The sequence below is a fragment of the Halictus rubicundus genome, chromosome 7 (genome assembly GCF_050948215.1).
Source record: "Halictus rubicundus isolate RS-2024b chromosome 7, iyHalRubi1_principal, whole genome shotgun sequence".
Classification (NCBI taxonomy): domain Eukaryota; kingdom Metazoa; phylum Arthropoda; class Insecta; order Hymenoptera; family Halictidae; genus Halictus; species Halictus rubicundus.
In genome coordinates, this window is record NC_135155.1 from 16,032,230 (window position 1) to 16,051,977 (window position 19,748).

A 19,748-nucleotide genomic window follows, 5' to 3' on the forward strand; every position below is an offset into this window, starting at 1 on the left:
TCTGTATTTGGTAAACAGGTAGAAAAATTTAAATATTCATGACACTTTACCGAAACAAGTTCGTTGGAAACGGCGAAACTTGGATTAAATCTTGCAAAGTTCCTGCACCGCAAAGTGTTGCTGAACAATCCATCACCTAGCGAGCGGGAAGCTAATAGTCGACGGCTAATAGTCTGTCATCGTTGCCGCTAACGTGCCATTAAATGGGAGTCCATGAACTGCAAGGATTTTCTACGCTAGCCCCGCTGGTACGTCGTCTTCGGTGCGCGCGTAAATCTGCTGGCGGAATACGCGGAGTTTACTCGCAATCAACATAGATCAGCCAACTAATTAATTATTGCGCCGGCTAGGCTCGTCGCTCAGGCGATCGGGCAACCGGTAATAGTGAAATATACGATCGAAATAAACTTTCACTTGTTTCGTGAAAATAACGGTGTCGATGAGTTACGGCTAGAATTTCCTAAGGATCGGTTAAACTGGAAATGCCGAGAAACGTTTTTGTCCCGCGTCTCTAAGACCGTATTGCAAGTTTTTTTTTCCCCCGAAGAAAAGAATCTTGCAAGTCAATTCCCACGAAGCTAAACGCACTTAAAACGAACAGTGTCGAAATTTGTTGCGCGAGAGCGCAAGCGCTCAACGAGAAGTGCAGTTAATTAGAGCGTTGGTCGCGTATCGGCCAGAGAATTTCGAAAGCCAGGAGGAATTCGCGTTTCACGGTGAACGATACTTAAACTCGGAACGGCAAAACGGAATTCGTCGTCATGGACCGACGGAAGAACGCAAAATGTCCACGTCCACGTTGCCGTATCTATTTTCATCCGACACGTTTTAGATGCTCCGCTATTGAACCCGACAGGCGAAACGTGTTTCGCATCGGCTCGTGACTGGAGAACAGACTGTGACAATTTACGTGCCACTGCCAATCTAATGTCACACACGCTGTTGAACAATAAGATCGTCTCGTGGAATCCCGAAAAGTGACTATTCTTATCTTATGCTTTCTTTTTTTTTTAGCGTGAAGCATTTGATCTCCACGGTTTTCAAGAAGTTACATTCGGGACGGCAAAGTTCATTTTACTGATCACAATTTGTAAAAGAACAGAGCTTCGCGTGGGCGGTCATTTCGATCACCTTGCCTCGCAGAGACGGTAATCATTATTCACTGAGAGCGTAACTAAAACGAATTGTTTGCGTAGAAAGTCCTAGAATGGAGAACTACAAGGACTAACAATTCGAGACGAGTCGAAGTAAAGGGAAAAAGGAAACTGCCCCCGTGCGCGGCCATCTTGGTCACCTCGGCAGCCTCACAGAAGCAGTAATTTTTTTAATTTAACTAGAACTAACTAGGACTAGCTTTCAGAGGATTCATAGCGCAGAAAATCCTAGACTCTGATAGTGCCTTTAATTGTAGAGTCTAGGATTTTCTGCGCTATGAATTCTCTAAAAGCTAGTTTTAGTTAAATTTAAAAAATGATTGCTTCTGTGAGGCTCCCGAGGTGACCAAGATGGCCGCGCATGGGGGCAGTTAATTTGTTAGTGCCTCTAATTCTAGAGTCTAGGATTTTCTGCGCTATGAATCCTCTGAAAGCTGGTTCTAGTTAGTTCTAGTTAAATTAAAAAAATTATTGCTTCTGTGAGGCTCCCGAGGTGACCAAGATGGCCGCGCATGGGAGCAGTTAATTTGTTAGTGCCTTTAATTCTAGAGTCTACGATTTTCTGCGCTATGAATTCTCTAAAAGCTAGTTCTAGTTAAATTTAAAAAATGATTGCTCCTGTGAGGCTCCCGAGGTGACCAAAATGGCCGCGCATGGGGGCAGTTAATTTGTTAGTGCCTCTAATTCTAGAGTCTAGGATTTTCGGCGCTATGAATCCTCTGAAAGCTAGTCCTAGTTAGTTCTAATTAAATTTAAAAAATGATTGCTCCTGTGAGGCTCCCGAGGTGACCAAGATGGCCGCGCATGGGGGCACTTAATTTGTTAGTGCCTCTAATTCTAAATTGAGACGAGTCGAGGAAAACGTGGTAAATGAGAAGCGTAGGTATCGTATACCATTTTGCATGTCTATCGTGATCTATTTCTCTTGCAGATACAGTGTATCTGGGAGATACGTCGTGAAATGTCAACGTTGACTGGTACGAGGAACGTAAAGTGGTCTACAGTCTGATTCGGGGCAACGTGACGTTCAGGTCGCCCCTGGCGCCGTGGGCTGTTTAATTTTAGGGCATTACGCGTGCAGGCGGCAGCCTGGCCGAGGCTAAAGGGTTCCCTGGGTCGGTATTTGTCGAGATATTATCGCGAAAAGGGAAAGGGGAGAAGCCCTGGGTAACAAGGAGGGCGTGACTCTTCCTCGGAGCTGGGGCTCTAAGATGCCTCCGACACCGTTTCGCGAATTAGCCCTCGTCCCTCATCATCGTCTCCATCGGGAACCGAAGAAATCGTCGCGACTCAGCCCTCCGAAATAAATGACTGCAAAGATCTCGTTCTTTTGCAAAACTGTCGTTGTTTTTTCTCTTGATCTGCGGCCTTTTATCAACCGTAGATTGCGGTTCTTCCTGCCAAATCAAAGTTTTTTGCGTCCATCGCAAAGTACAGGAGCTGAACAGAAAATAGCTTGTTTTTTTTTCAACAATTTGGAGAAGTTTTATTTTAACATTTTCACTGCTCTAAATTCAATCTACACATTTTCGCCATGAATGCATACAGGTATGAATGAAGCAAGGTACAATCGAGTCTTCGTTAGAATAATTGACAATGTCTTTTTGTTGTACAGCGTTTTGTTGTAACTGCATGGGTTAATTCTATTAATCTTTTAGGGGAGCACTAGGAAAGTGAAAAGTTTTTTTTAAGAAAGAAATTGTAAAGCGTACACAATGGAATACTAATAAAAATGTCAACAGAGTTGGCTCAACCGAAACCAAAAATCTGTTGCAGCGACAATCGCATTTACGTATGGATGTATCTAAGTAAAAAATTCATAAATCATTTTTTCCTTAACCGTACTTCAGTCTGAGAATTTTTTGAAGTACATTTTGAAATTACGTAGTATTGTTGCATGCATGTAGTAGGCACGGCGTGAGCGGACAAATTTAGAAAAAGCTTGTTCGACGATTTTCGGCGGATTTTTATCGACGAGCAGAATCGAGCACCGCGATTATGATATTTGCATATATTTCTTCCTCGCCGCGAGCAATCGACAGTCGCGATGTAAGCGAAACCTTCTATTCGCTGGCGATCATCTCCGATTTTAATTTGCGGCTGGGCAACCGGTGGGAGGTGCAGTGCATCGTGTTTCGTGACGACCCCGATGCATTAATTACCACCAGGAACGCATTCGCATATTTCTTAGCCGCGATCGGCAATAATGAATAATGCCGCTAACTCGTCCGTTTACTTGAATTGAATTACTTGTCGTTTTTGCACGGAATGGCTGCCGAAGGCACGTGCACTAGCGCACTAGGTGGTGATCATTGTGCTACTCTCGTTTCAGCACTATACAGGGTGTCCTAAAAATCTACTTCCTTGAAATGGATTCTTCCTCAAGTCTTTCGAAGTAACTTTTTCCTTTACCGAAACGTTCTCCCCGGCTTCGCTAACGAGTTATTAACGAAAAACACGGACCAATCGGAGCGCGGCTACAGCGGACCAGTCTCGGCTCGGCCAATCCCAACGCCACACTTAGCGGGACCTACCGTCGAACCGGAATCCCTCTACTGTAGCTGTGCTCTGATTGGTCCGTGTCCTTCGTCAACAACTCCGCAACAAAGCCGGGAAGAATATTTTCGCAAAGGAAAAAATTACTTCAAATGACTTCTGGAATCATCAAGGAAGTACAACATTTTTGGAGCACACAGTGTTCACAGAGTTCAAAACAAAAGTAGTAGTCAATAATCTCAATAATAGATTCTACGAGACACGCGTCGTTAATTATACATTGGACCCTGTATTGTTGATAAACAAATTACTACTTTGCAGGAAAACGTGGTAAGATCATAAAACTGTTACGGTACTCCCATACGTAAGCATGTGTTCCAATAATGCGAGTACAGGTTTAATTTATAAAATATTATACCGATACCAGTGATTAAGAGGTGTACACATATTCGTGTCGCGAAGCGTAGAATGTTAATAGAACAAAATGTTAAGAGAAAATTGATAATAGCTTATTACACAGAGTATTTATTATTCATGGGCGCAGTGCTTTATATGTACGATCACGTGCGAATACAATATTCTCATCGTTTAGATTTCCATAGATCTATAGGGGCGATATCGATAAGAGTAATTTCGAGCAACCAGCGCGTGTAATTATACTTCACCGAGAATATTAACAGACCCGCCGCTGAAAGTTTCGTGTGCTTAACAGCTCGCGCACGTACGAGATATAAGTTTGATACCGCGTTTGCGTGCAGAATCACCAGATTATTATCGACTTACAGTGATTGAGGTGCGAAGCGTGCCCACGATTTCGTGCAGCGAATTTATAATGGATTTGCAATCTCGCGTCCCAGAAGCGCCGCGCCGCGTCGTGCCCTTCGTTACGGCCGAGATACACTGATTGCACCTTCCACGCGTTTTATTTCTCAGTCGCAATCACAAATGTCGCATGTTCCTCTTTAATACATCGACCACTGCATATAGGCAACACGATTATTCATCCAGATTCAATCATGGTCCATTTTACCCATTTTTACTTCTTTAGGTTTACGGAGCACTAAAAGTGACTATTTTACATTGATTTATAAAAGATAACGACAACGTGTCTATCTAAATTTTTAGCCATTTTAAAAATAACATATACCCAAAGAAATAAATTTGTTGAATAATTCCTCATGAATGCATCTTTATAATCTCAATAATCGTAAATTAAAGATATTAGAACGTGTCATTTTGACGCGTCCCGTAAACCTAGTGTTAATAGTATGTATTACAGGTACCCATAAGTAATCAATTGCTTGCAAAGAATTTGTTTTGCCCTTAGTTCAAGAGGAAACACGTATTCTTTTACAGCTTTCAGCCTGTGTTCCAAATATTCTAAAAAGTATAATTTTCTTTTACAACCCTGTAATAAAATGGCGGCGTCCGTACCTCCCGAGGATCATATTCGTCATTGCATACTTTTTCATTTTCATGCGGGATTGAATGTAACAGCAAAGAAAATTTGCGATGTTTATGGAGATGTATTGAAGGTCAACAAGTGTCAACGTTGGTTCAGGAGGTTTGCTGCTGGTGATTATGATCTCTCTGCCAGGCCTCGGACGACCAGTTGAATTGGATAATGGCACCCTAAAATCTCTGGTGGAAGCTGATCCAAAATTAAGTATACAAGAATTATCGAGAAGCCTTGGGTCCACATGGTCGACTATACAAAGGCACCTACACGAAATGGGAAAGGCACATAGGCAAGGAATATGGGTACCGCGTCAATTATCTGAGGCCAACAAGAATATTCGTCGATCAATTTGCACTTGATTGCTATCCAGATTTCGTAGAGATCCATTTCTCAGCAGAATCGTTAGATGAAAAATGGATTCCTTGTGATAACATAAAGCGTTCCAGGCGATGGCTTTCTGCAAATCAAACCGCAATATCAACCCCTGAACCTAGCTTATCGCTTAGAAAGGTGTTACTGTGCATTTGGTGGGACTGTCGTGGCATGATTCACTTTGAGTTGTTGAAACCTGGAGAAACAGTTACTGCTGAGTTGTATCGTCAGCAATTACAACGGCTGTATTCAGAACTATTGAAAAAGAGGGCATCTTTAGTCCACAGAAAAGGTGTAATAAATTGACAATGCCCGGCCCCGTACAGAGAAACTCGCTCAGGAAAAAATCAAAGAATTGTACTGTGCACGTCCTAGAAGAAGTCCCGTGAAAGGAATGCGGGACCGATTGGTCAGAGTAGAAGGGACACGCCCCTTTTTGCGCGAATTTTCGACTATAGCGGTTCTACTGGGTACGGCGGTCACGCATACTATGCAGCGTGTGACGTCAACGACCCCCCTTGCCCCCCGAGACTTCTTGCGAGCCACGAACAGTAGTTCTGTCTATTCAAATGCTTTCCTCGCGCTGATCGATTAGGTTGGGAATGAATGAATCGATCGTATCGCGCATACAGTGCGAACGCATTGCAACGCGACACGGTGGTGTCAGATGGTCGCATGCAAATGAAAAAGGAGTTCGATAATTGTGTCTCGAACAATGGCGCCGTTTATTTATAAGCCGTATTGTTTCGTTTCGACCGATCATCTTGCGATGCGAACGCACGTCGGCCTGTTTACGTTGGAGATTGATGATTTTTAGCGCGTGTTAACGCACGGTGTGCATACCTTTTTTTCAGGGAAAAAGAGTTGTATTAAAAATTACACGGAGATACGGAATCATTCACTATACACGTGCACGTGCATTTACGTACACGTGAGATCGAAAACTCTGGATGACATGTATACTTTCGTGGCATACTTCATGACCGATCTGACATTCAGATGGTCCATCGAGCCGCATGCTTTTGTCTTTGCTTATCGTGGTGGTATCTCTTATCGTTAATGTAGGCAACTAATACAGGAAAATGCTTCTTGAATACTTGGAAATAACAAAAGACAAAATACGTGTGCTTGGAGTATAGTGGGCTGATGATTAATTGGTAATTAAGACTGATTAAGATTTTTGTATCCCAGGTTCCTCGTAAAACGAACCAGAGATGACCCAGAAAGTGTTCAATCAAGTTAAGAGATAGAAATTAATCACAGTTAATATGAAAAAAGTTGTAATAAATATCCATAATTAGTAGTTAATCCGACATATATAGCAAATTTATCGCATGGTAGGATTTGTTCAGCGGGAAAAACGTGAGGACGACGACGCATTATGCGTAAGACCCAGTAACTGTGTGCGGCTACAGAGTGCAGCATTTAAATTTAACAAAAAAATGATAATCTCCGGCTATAAATCCAGCTGGATCAATCTTTAAGAGCTTTATCTGGAAAGATTGACCGGATCGAAAGAATTATTCCAGCCGAGGCCTAATCCTGATGTAAGTGCCCGCTGAAAGTGTCTCATTTCTCGTTTTATACCGGTATTAAATCTTCCGTGAGATAACACGGTTCTGCCTAGTTCCGCGACTCGGGAACACCGCGGCGAAGAATCAGATTTACAGGTAGCGTAAATTCTAGGGTGGATGCGTCCATTCTCCGAACAACACCGCGGATAATTGAAGCGGGCGCAATCGGGAGAACTGAGGTGCCGAAACGAGTCTTAAACGGGTTCGAAAGATGAGATAAGGACCGTATAATACTCGGCAAAGATGAATTACATCGTGCATAAATGGTAGAACGGCCTCGGAGGGTCGTCATATTTTACGGCTCATTTTGTTACTCTTTACTGTCCGATCCTCGCATCGACGTTCGTCCGTCGTTAAATCTCTCGCGCGTCCAATGACCAGTTGCCACTCGAACACCCAGGATTTGCAACAGTTATTCATGGCCCGCAGTTAATTACGCGCATTACGCTTGTCGCCCAACGAATTGCGGCAATAAAGAAAAATTAAGTCTCCGCGCGTAAAACGCTGAATATTCGAAAGCCGAAAACGGTAAGAGCCGACCGATCGTTGCTCCAATAACACAGATGATTTACCATAATACGTTCTACAGCGAAGTTCGCGCGGTAAAGGTGAACAACTCAATTATATTCGAAAAATTTGCTCGACCAACGAAAACACGCGAGTGTTTCGCGCATAATGTACGCGAGCTGTCGACAAAACGAAAAAAGAGGTCGTTGTTGGAAACCGGACGGTCATCTTTGAAAACGAAGTCGCGTATAATTTCGCCGCAATCCGTAGGAATCCCGTAATTCGCGTGACTCTACGATAAAACGTTTTTTTTTCCGGCTATTTTTAGAGCGGCGCTCTCTGTCGGGCGACCAGTATCTCCGCGGCCGGTGCATCGAACCCCGCGATCGGTTCCAAGATTGAGATAAGCGGCTTGCGAAGAAATAAGTAGTTTAAGCCTGTTCGCGTGGCCGGAGATTGGTCTGACGTCGCTTTGCACCGAGAAGTGGGGATGTTTTATGCGTGGACCTCGCGTTATGCATCATTCCAGGTGGATCTCGAACAGAACCCGTCGAACTCTGGTTCCGTGCGAGGGAACCGTGTTACGGCCGATCGGCCAACAGTATTTCCCATCCGACCAACTTCGGTCTCACATCAACAAGTTCGAAACTAAAACTCTTCGTTTCGTACACGGCTGGTTGTTCGAGTGCGCCGAATTCGTGACAGAGATTATTCGAAGACAGTGTACCGATCTGTGCCAGTGTTGTGCGAGGACCTATCGAATTCTCCAATTAATAAATAAACAAATCTATAGACGTGTTTCCTGCATTCAAAATACTGTACCTTTATTAGGTGTTAGTGACGGCTCAACAGTCATAGATGCTCGGCTAGAACGGTTAATCGAAGTAAAACCGTGTTCTGGTCAGACTCAGTTTGGAGTGGAAGAGACGTGAAGAATATACAGTGAAACTTTCATTGGAACTTGGAGGACGAGGTCATCCCGGTAATAGAGACTAGCACCAGTTGCTCTTATTAGATCTGCTAATAGCAATTTGCTTGCGGGAAGGAAGTCTACTTGCACCTGCAAGAGGATGATTCCAGGCTGAAGAATGTAGGGTTGATTGGATGTATTGTTAACTGAAACAAAATGAATCAGAGGTAGTTATTTACCACATTGCTTGCCACACTAGTGCCCACGAAACTGACACAAACAACTTAGTCTGTCCAATATACTTATGAAAACTAGTTGAAAAGAGAGGCCATGATATCCTCGCGATAATTGAACAAGAAACACAAACACACGATTACTTACAAAATTATCTTTGGACAAACCCGATCAATGGCACAAGTTCGTCGAAAAAGTACAATTATGCGTTAATAGTACTTACCAGCGGAGCGTTGGCATGACTCCCTTTTAAGTCATGTTCGGCATGCGAATGTGACACAAACGAGACCATGAGATCCTCGCGATAATTGAACAAGAAACACACACACACGATTACTTACAAAATTATCTTTGGACAAACCCGATCAATGGCACAAGTTCGTCGAAAAAGTACAATTATGCGTTAACTAGTTGAAAAGATGGTTTACATTTCAAAATCGTAAACGATCCATTAGGTCGTCCCATAAGTTCGTGCCGTGGACATGTTCATATTATTCGCCATTGAAAAGTATTCGAATGAAAAACCGTAGAAATCTTACAGTGACGGTATGATGTCTTTGCCGGAAAGGTCAGAAGAGGTTGTGGAATGAAAGGGTGATTATTATGTTTAGAATTTAAACGGTACAAGAGTAAACGAACTTATGGGACGACCTAATATATACGATAGAGAGAATGCTAAACAGCCAGAGGGTCAATGTACCGCAACAAAAATTGATTTTCAATGAAATCAAAGGCCGGTGAAAGTGTCGACCACCGTAGCATATAGCTAAGCGAAATAATCCCCGAAATCGTTGCGAATGATCACATAGGTCAACTGCGGTTTTCGCGGTCGAAACAGGAGGTACAGACGAACTTTCCTAAAACAGGGAGATCGCGTGACGATCTCCGGTATCGGGGATGTTGCGTGTAAGCGTGTTGGTGGGGGGACATTCGAGGGAGAGTGGGGGCGTGCGTTACGCAGGAATTAGGGTTCTGCGTGGTGGTGAGGAGCCAGCACGGCAGCACGGCGTTCGTACGGTGCCGGAGAATCAGCCGGCGGCAGCAGCACCAGCACCAGCACCAGCACCAGCAACATCGCCCAGCACCAGCAAGATCGCCAGCACGAGAACAGCATACACCAGCGTGGACGGTTCCGCCGCTGCGGAGAAGCCTCGCTGCTCTCGGTCGGAGCAGTCTACGGCGATCTTCGGCCCTCACGGTGTCCCGTATGGCCATGCGTCGCCTCGACATCCTCGTCGACACCACGCCGAAACAGACAGTCGACGTTGCACGGATCGCCATCGAACACCTCGAAGCGGCTTTGATACCCGCGAGGATAACAGCTCGCCGGAGGAAACAGAACGGCGAACGGAGACACGCGGCCGTCGCGATCCTAGATCGACGATCAAGAGACCCGAACCCGGCGACGATAGCCGGTATCCTTACCGCGAAGATAGAACCTCTGTCACGGGGGCGCACCAAAGAAAGACGCTCGGACACCAACGCCGGTAGCATCGCTCCAGGATCGAGCGATTCGAAATTTCTGCCCGTTCAGAGAATCGTTGAGGATATCACCGGGCCTGTATCGATCGGAAACAACGGTTACAGCGCGTCCGTGGAGGTCCCAACGTCTGCACGGTGCGACGGTTCCGTGGCGACGGTGGCACGCGTCGCAGCTGCCTTGCTCGCAGCCGAACTTGCCGGGGTTCGCACGCGGGAGGACCAGCCCGTGCGTACGGTCCACCTATCGCTCCACGACTCGACGACCGAGTCAGTGTTACTCTTGATTTCCGCGCGAGCGCCAGCCCCGGCCTAGCGGGGACGATACCACCGATCCGTCCCGTACGTTCTCGACGATCGGCGCCCGCCGTCCTCGAGCCCCTCGATCGGCAGAGATCTGCACCTCCGTGAAACAGAAAAATTCGCCCCGAGGACTCTGTGTCGCGCGGAGGATCCTCGAGAAGGTGTTCGCCAGTGTCTCGTTTCGTTGTCGAGGATCGGGTCGACCCAGTGACCGATCGAACGCGGTGGTGCGATCTGTGTACGGTGCGTGTACATGTGGTATGTGTTTCGTTTTCTTTATTATTTCGGATGACAGCAAGCGAATCCCACCGTCGATGAACTCTAACGGGCTGTACCGAGAAGATAAACGAGATAAACTGTTATCGAGGCTGGTGTGTATCGCGATCTGTATCGATCCGATAAACGTAATTCTTCGGACGTGTTAACGGTTCTACCGGCAACGTTCGCCGAGTCGACCGGCGCTTCTTCGTTCTCGGCTCTTCCCGTTGGTTTTGTCTCTTTTTCTTCCCGCGAGGGTTTCGTTATCGCGGGCACGTGTGTCGCCTTGAACAATCGGGAATCTCGTGCCCTGTGTTTTTTTCCACGGAAATAAATAGAAAAGAACGAGATCCGATCGCGAGACGGAGGATCGGCGTGTCATGAATGGTTACGTGGACGGCCGGACGACGATCATTGGAAATCGCAAGCGTCGAGTGGCGATATCTCGAAGAAGGAAGTGAAAAGGATCGGCAGCGGCGCCAACCTGAACGTCTATTTTCCGACGTGAGGCGCAACGTCTCGTTCCCGGAGTAATTAAACCCGAGCGACGTAAACGGGAACCACGCCACCATCCATTGCATAACTCGGTGGGGGCCAATTATTCCGTCGCCTACGAAGACGCGCGCGCGCGCGTTACATCGGAAACCTCTTAATCCGGACACGAATAACTGGGTCTCGATCGATAAATTTTGCAAGTTACGAGAGGATCTCGTCGACGCGATTTGAATAAACAAGACGAAAAAGCAGAGAGAGAGAGAGAGAGAGAGAACTTTGAACCTGAACAGGTTCTTCAAAGAGATCCGAAAACACGGGTTTTCGAAAACGGGTCAACGGAAGAAAATACAAACCCGCAATCTGCGGCGATCGATCATCTCCCAGCGAACGTATAAAACAATCGTTATTATCAGCGGTGGGTGTCGTATCGCAGATAACGCGGCGCGGAGACTGAACGAGCCGAGATCGTAGATCTCGATCGGTCCCGAGGAACGAAAATTACCTTTCCCCGGGAAATTCCACTGGGCGCCCTGGGGGTGAAACGGTCGGGATGGAGGGGTAAGATCGGAAGGAAGTACGGTATAGTACTGGTGGGTCGGCGTCTCGGAGCGTCATACGCGTCTCGGCAGTAATGCGCGGAAATTATGCTGTTCCACGGAGCAATGGCCACTGAGGAGCGGGCACCGGTCGCGCGTTTACGCTTACGGATAGTCCGGCGTCCACCGATACTCATGTTCTGCCCCCCTTGCTCTTCATATTCTTTCCACGCTTTGCCACGCCGCGCTTTCTCGTCCCCCTCTCCCCGCTCGGCCCGTCGTGGTCCCACGGCGTTCGTCTCGTTCCCTCTCTCCCTGCGCCGTTAAAGAAACGATCCTGTCCGTTCGTTCGTTCGTTCCGACTGAACCGCTTTCGGCGTCCGTTTATTCGTGAAATTCGTTCGACGTCCATGCGTGCCGCGGCACTCTACATGCATTCCTCATCTACGTGACGCTGCGCGCCACGCCGCGAGAATCCTTCTGCGGCTCGTTGCAAGGTGCAACAGCAGCAATCGCTCGATTCTGCTACCGCGTTCCCTACCCGAACTGTTTCTTTTTCTTTTTTCGGCTCGTTCTGAGAACGTCGTTTCGTGATCGACATCGCTCGACGAATTTTCGAGGAACCGGATAGTACCGCCCCTTTCTCCGCAGCACAGCGACAAACATTATCCCCCGCGACCAATGAGACAATTCCCCGGCGCAGAGGGTCAACAGCTCCTGAAGAAAGTGAAAATGAGTGGTTTTACGATAGCCTCGAGATCGGCGAAGTAAACAAGTGGAGAGGCTCACCGGTCCCGTTGACATGTCGTGGCTTGAAACAGAGGACAATCTTTTCTGTGACGGACGTGTGCGCGCCCGAAGCGACATGTCCATTCTGCTGATCATTCCGGAGATATAGTCAGTGTCGCACAGAGCTGTCAGTGAAAATAGGAAACATAGAGTTACCGTTAGGCCGTGTTCCAACGCCGGGCACCGTTTACCCAGATCTCGAAAGTGAACAGACACGTGTCGAGAGTGCAATTACTTGAGATTTCGAGATTCGTCGACCCTGGAAGCGCAGGTATTACGAAATCGACCGGCAAGCTGCTAGCCGAATTAATAACCCGGTACACGCGGGAGATCGCAACGGTTGTTTTCGCGGGTATTTCGAAAAGTATTATCCCCTCGGTCGTGGATTAATTGTGGAAATTGTTCAGTGCAGAGTTGATAAAGGAACTGAAGATTCCCCGCGACGACGCTGTGTTAAGGATAACCTCTGTGCTTCCCGGTGGCGAAATTCTTTACGAATGCTATCCGCCGAACTTCGTGCAACACTCGTTTTGGTAAGTACTCGCAAATTATTAGAAAAATCTGAATGGTAAAATATTGGAAAAATCTGCTCGACGATCTGGTGTTAATCCAACAAGTAGATGGAATTAGTGATGGGCATTATCGGCTAAATTCAACTATCGACTAATTACTATTTAGTTACCACATACTATCGAATATTTAGTCAGTTTTTAGTCGACTGAAATTTCGTGTTAGTGGTTACGTCTAGATTGCGGGCTATAGTCTATGCCTACGTATATCACATATATAATTTATATCGCATAGATAGCAATAGGATTTTAACATCTAATATGAATTAAAGTATTTCGCATAAGTAGCAATAAGATTTTAACATCTAATATGAATTAAAGTATTGAAATATCTGTTACATATTTCATTGCTTGCATATTTGCACGTCCTGTCATAATCATGTATTTCTAACCTTTTCGTCTCATCGTGTGACACTGACATTTGAAATTTCAAGATGGAGACGTGTAAAACAGTCGACTGAAGATAGTAACCCAACCACTACTAAATTCAGTCGATAGTTTAAAAAATCAGTCGACTGAAAATAGTAGTTGGCTACTATCGATTTAGTCGATAGTTTTTAGTCGATGCTGCCCATCACTAGATGGAATACATCAAATCTGTGTGAAACTGCTGTTAGAAATGTGCCTTAGGCTATCGTTTGATGGCGGTTCCGAGCCGAGGCGCCATTAAAAATTAGCATATCGTAATTCGAAATTATTCTCACGTTACTAAATTCATTTCTATTTAATAAATTGCTGAAAACTTGAGCGTGGTATGAGCAAGGAACTTTATTTTTTCGTGAAATTTTCCGCATGAAATTTCTAAAGTCAATGTAATATTTGGGTTTCGGATTCAAAATGGCCCCCCGAGTGTGTTGATACCTGTTTTTCCCGCCTAAATGGCGATCTATACTATCCGCGCAGACACGGAACGGTTCCATTTCAGTATAATAATACTTTCTTTGTTTAGTTTCCGATATGTGCTGATACGATCCCACAGTATAAACAATGAAAGAATGTTTGTCTGATCGGTGATGAACCGAACCGTTCCGTGTCTGTGCGGATAGTATAAACCGGCCTCAAAGCGTTTCGGTGTATGCAATCAGCCTAAAATAAAAAGTTACAGATAGGAATTATTACGGTGATTGATGGACAGTCCGACGCAATCTATTTGTATTTGTTACCGACGAGCTAACCACCGAACGCCTATAAATCTTTTGATCTTATCGGTTTTATCATAAACGAGCAAAACTTTTTATCAATCGCAGATTGCATCTCGTAAAGCATGAACAGGTTCGAACAGGTTCGTTTGTATGCACAGACCCGAAATAAAAATTCTGACCACGCCGCGAACGCTTGATGGACGTCCCCGTTCGTTGACTCTGATTTTTAAATTTCGCCGAATTTCTGTTTCGCTCTGCTGCATCGCTTCCCATAATACAACGGCCATTTATGCCATTCAGAAAAAGTTTCCTGGAAAATATCAGACACGAAATGAATCGACGACTTTGCATCTTTTGAGCGACTCTTGGTATTTAGACTTCTGTCTAATTTGATTATGATTTTACTTTGGAAAACAATCTTGAAATTTATATCATATTGGAATATAGCATTAAGACAATTTTTTACTTGTCATGGTCATCTCTTTGAGTGGCGTAGCGAAGGATGTAATTGTGAGTCGTCGTTTATTAATAAGTTACGCACTTAATTAGATTCCTTCGTTTCTATGTGTACAGTAAATCGAGTGCTCCTCCGTTTAACTTTCTTACTAAAATAATGAAAAGAAAGAGACAGCGTTGACAAGGTATTAAAAAATCTATTAAAATCAGGGGTGGCTTTCTAATTGGATTAGATGCAGATTCAGAAAAATGGTACCTTTCGAATTTCCCATTGTCGCGTACGGTGCACAGTGACCGTGAGGTTACCGTCGTCGTTTCCCTCAATTATTCGCAAAGACAAGTATCCTTTCACGGAGCACGAACACTCGCGCGTCGCTTTGTTGATTAACCATTACTCCACTTACGATGCCGCCACGCAGCGAAATTACCATGAATTAACATATACGATAAGAGCGACGTTAGCAGCCTGTAAGTACTTTAAATGTATCCAAAGGTATTCAATCGTTGTGTGCTCTTGCGAAACCGCGTGGAGTACGCACGGGGACACACGTTCAACGCACTATGATTTAGCCACCAGTGGAATTCGATGGAACAGATTCTTGAATACGTTCACGGCAATCTCGGAACCAGATTAACACGGTTCGCGCGCGGACATACTCGGGCAAACAACGAGTTGTTACATTTATCGAGATAAGCCAGTTTGAATATTATCCTGTCGAAACGTATTCTAGAAAAGAGAACTTTGTATATCCAGACAAGACGTACCGGACGTCTCGGCAACTTTTCACTCATTCTCAATTTACCGGACTCGTTGACTTGAAAACTCTGCTTCTCGTCCCAGATTCTGTTTCTTTATTCGTCCTGCTTCTGTAGACTCTACAATTTTTGTAGGTCCTAAATATTATTTTTGAAACTGAGTCTGCTGGGTAAGACGGCTTTGGTTTAGTCTACTCTATCTGTAATAATTAACACTAGGTTTACGGAGCACTAAACATGACTATTTTACATTACTTTATAAAAATAACACGAATCTATCGATCAAAATTTGTAGCCATTTTTTTAATAATATACACCCAAAGAAATCAATTTGTTAAATAATTGCTCATGGATGCATTTTTACAATCTCAATATTCGCAATTTACAAATATTAGAATCCGTCATTTTGGCGGGTCCCGTAAATCTAGTGTTAAAGAAAACAGTAAAACATTAAAAAAAATTGAAAAGTACTATTGTTCTCAATTCAATACCATTGTCGTCAGATCAGGGGAATCGAGGGGAATACAGTTACCCTCTCTCTCTGCCGTTACCGGCGTTGGTCACGGCGCAGACGCAGACGCAACGCGAATCGGGTGCGCGCGTCGCGTCACGTGACCGATCCGTGGCGGAGGAGTGGGGATGTTCGCCACCGGAAAGTGGGGGAAAACATAGTAGAAGGGGAAAGGTAGAGTGGGGGGCAAGTCTTGATCTGGCGACAGTGCAACGATTAAGAAAGAAATGTAGCTACTGAAATGAGCGCAGGCAATTTTTATCTCGCAGAAAAGTGTTCTTACATCTAGTTTGAACTCTTCGACATAAACTCCACTCGAGACGGTAGACAGTTAAGAAGTTATACAGTCGAAGAAACGCTGAAGGGGCCGAAGAGAAAACGATTAGCATCTGGATATTTGGCCAGGCTATCTCCGTTTACAGGAACTAACGAACAAAGTGCATCCTGGGACGCGAAAGGGGCAAACAAACAATCGGGGCGAGGCAGAGTTCAGTGCACGTGCGGCGGGACGGGAAGGATGCTCGCACGTGAGGTTCGATGATCATGATCATTCGTTAATATCGGCGAAGGAAACAATAAATTCGCTTGCAGTGGGAGAGAGAAAGAGAGAGAGAGGGGGGGGGAAGGGGCGATCGAGAGGGATCGTAAGTGGTACTGGATAGGGGAGCGTGAAACGTGAGAGTGTAAATCGTAGTCTTACCGTTTCATTGGGACACGCCCCGTTAACTCGCGGGTTAAACGTCAATCCACGCCCATTTTTTGGCTGAGCAACCAGATTTTCTACTCGTTTTTTCTCTCTTTCGTTTGACCGGCTCGCGAGATCCCCTCGCCGCGCAAGCAAGGGCGATCATGCGCGCACGACCTCTCGACGATTTTCGATCGGGTTAAGCAAACAGCGACCGGGTTCTCACCTTTATCGCGATAATAGCTGTAATTTTCGGCGATGCTCGTACCGTTCGGTTCGTCGATCGGTGTTCCATTCCGTTTCGTTCGGCGGATGCACCACGTACGCGTACGTGCAACTCCTCAGATTGCGGACGCATAGTTGCCTGATTGCACGGCACGGCTTCCTCGCGCGACCGCGATTTATTACGGGAACCTGTCCCACTCCGGCTGCTTCTCCCGATCATCGGTGCAATTCCGCAGGAAAGGCCGACCCCTGAATTGTATTTTACATTGCAAAAGCCGGCTACGTGCCGGACAATGCGATCGCTGGCTTCTTGTCGCGATTCGTTTCCCACGAATGCGGCTCTTTTTAACACGTCGCGTCGCGCCACGCCACGTCTCGCAGTCGAACCAAACGCATATTTTCTAGGACAACAAAATGTTGCCGAGCCCACAGCATTCCAGCCAATCTGAGCGACTGGCACCCGGTCTTGCCTTCCTCGAAAAAGTATGCCTATACCACAAAATTTATATCCACACTCATTATTGCGCTAACTATTTATAATTGTACAGCAAAAGCGGTCGCTAATGACCTCGATGTCGATGCGACCTTTATAAAAGAAAAATTGTGTTACACTCGAAAATAATACTAGAAGAATTACATTCTTACGAAACCAGTGTCTCCGAAAATTATCGCTGATAATACGCATTTCTTGAGTACTCATTCTTAGACAGTACAGTGTTAACCCTTTGCACTCGAAGCCATTTTAGCTCTGAAACGAAACATCTCTTCCGACCTAGAATCTTTCCCTTCTACATATATATTTGTTCATACTATACATACGAAAATGGCGCCATTTACTCGTAGAGTGCTTAAGTGTTTAGTAATTCATTAAATACAAACAAATTTAATAATGTAAAAAATATTTTTAATGATACAGCCATTTTTAGTGGCGCCTTACACTCGCCATTCGAGTGCTAAGGGTTAACATTCAGGGAAGAAAAATTACTGTTTTAATGTTTGAAGAATATGGTTATCTTTGATTGCTCCACTTGCAGCTGGATTGGCAACGAGGTCGAAGTGTCACGTTAATCGTCCATCTTGAAAAGCACCGGATCGCTGGATTACCGGACTCTCTCCGGTGCACGTTTCTAATCGGCAAAAAACCCTGAAAACGCCAGAAGTTAGAAACAGCGTAATCGCGGTGTTAATCGGGGTTTCCGTATGTCGGTCGAGTAAAGTTGAAATTTGCATAAACGAGCAGGCAGTCCACCGATGACATTTCTTATTAGTTTATGAAGCGGTAATTTCGCCGCGGGTTTCGCAGAGACAAGAAAACGCCGCGCAGCTTGGACAAGGTCCGGTGCCAACTATCCACCTTGTTCGACGTCCATTCGTCTTTTTCTTCGTGCGGTACTTGCATGATGCTTACGAAAGACAAGCGTACGAGTTCCGGGGCCCGGGAGAGGGGGTGGGTGGTTCAATGAAGTGCACATCCGACAAGCTCGCGTCTAGACGTCGAGGTCCGGTGAGCAATGCTAATGTGGAAAACACGATAATCGACGGCTCTACGAAAACAGGGGGGAACCTTTTTGCCGTACAAACACCAGCCCCAGGCAATATTACAAGTTTTTGTCCGCCGTTCGAGCCTCCAACGAACTCGGAAGAATGTTATACAACCGTATCTCGCTTATCAACCGAGGATTCTCCTGTAAATGCTATAAAAAAGTAAGCGACCTTTACCAAGTTTTGTTTTCAGAAGAGGATTAAAGCCCTTTGCACTCGAGTGGCGACTCTGAAGCACCACTAGAAATTATTTTGGCATTATTTCAAAGAAATGACGAGAAATTTTACAAAATATTTGTTACATTACAAAATTTGTATTCAACAGATTACTAAACGTTTAAATATTATATGTGGAAATCTGATCAGTTTCGTACGAATAAAATGAAAATATTGTAAGACGGAAGAAAAATTTAGTTTCAGAATGAATATAGCGCCGAGAGTGCAAAGGGTTCATTTTCGTGGGATGTCTCCTTGATCTGCAACAAGAAAATTTTGGTTGAACAGAGTTATTTATTCAATAAACGCTCTCTTGCATTCCATCAAGTCGAACATGTCACGAATGCACACAGTCTAAAAACGTAAATGTCGTTTTCGTTATACTTTGCTGACGGTTTTGACCATTCTATGCGGAAAGAAAATATTTACTCTTCCAGTGGAGAACAGTTCTGCACTTTTATGTTTTTGTACAACGTTGACGTTTATACAGAATAGTACTATGTATTACATAATATTTACATTAAAGTCGAGTTCAGACGAAAAGTCCTGTACTCTATATATAAGTCGTTTATCTTATCTGGAACTCAGACACCAGATTTCGCGTAGATTGTTGTATTGACTCTTAATCGGGTTTCCAGCGACAACGATAATAATAGAATCGCGGATTGTCTGTATAATATCTTCCTCTGATCCGATAAACGGTTGGGTCAACCTCGTTCCCCACCGTCGCACATACGGCCGAATGACCAAAGCACGAAGACAATTCTATTTGAAATTCTAATTGAAATTGACGAGATTCTATTTGAAATTCTGGTTAGAAATGCTTATAAGAAGACTGCTTAATAATTACGTCTCAATTACGTCGTCAACAATACTGGCGCAAACAACTGAGATTCGCCGTCCGAACCATAACCTCACTTTGCACGTGCGCACCAACTACTATGTTGCGTTAACAACAAAAATTCTCACGCTATATTGTAGGCCGTTTCTTAGAGTACGTTATGATGGTATTTGTCATTAGTTTAGAGAAAAATTTTTAAATCTACTTTTGTCGTCGTAATTTGGTCATTCGGCCGTATG

General features: G+C 44.8%; 1 protein-coding gene across 1 annotated transcript in view; it reads left to right on the forward strand.

Moving 5' to 3' along the window:
* Positions 1–12,969: 12,969 nt before the first annotated feature.
* The window catches only part of LOC143355805 (uncharacterized), a 141,277-nt gene continuing 134,498 nt past the window's right edge, over positions 12,970–19,748 (forward strand). Inside the window, exon 1 of the mRNA XM_076790928.1 lies at positions 12,970–13,099. The gene's annotated coding sequence lies outside the window, so the exon portion shown is untranslated. The remainder of the gene's footprint in view (positions 13,100–19,748) is intronic.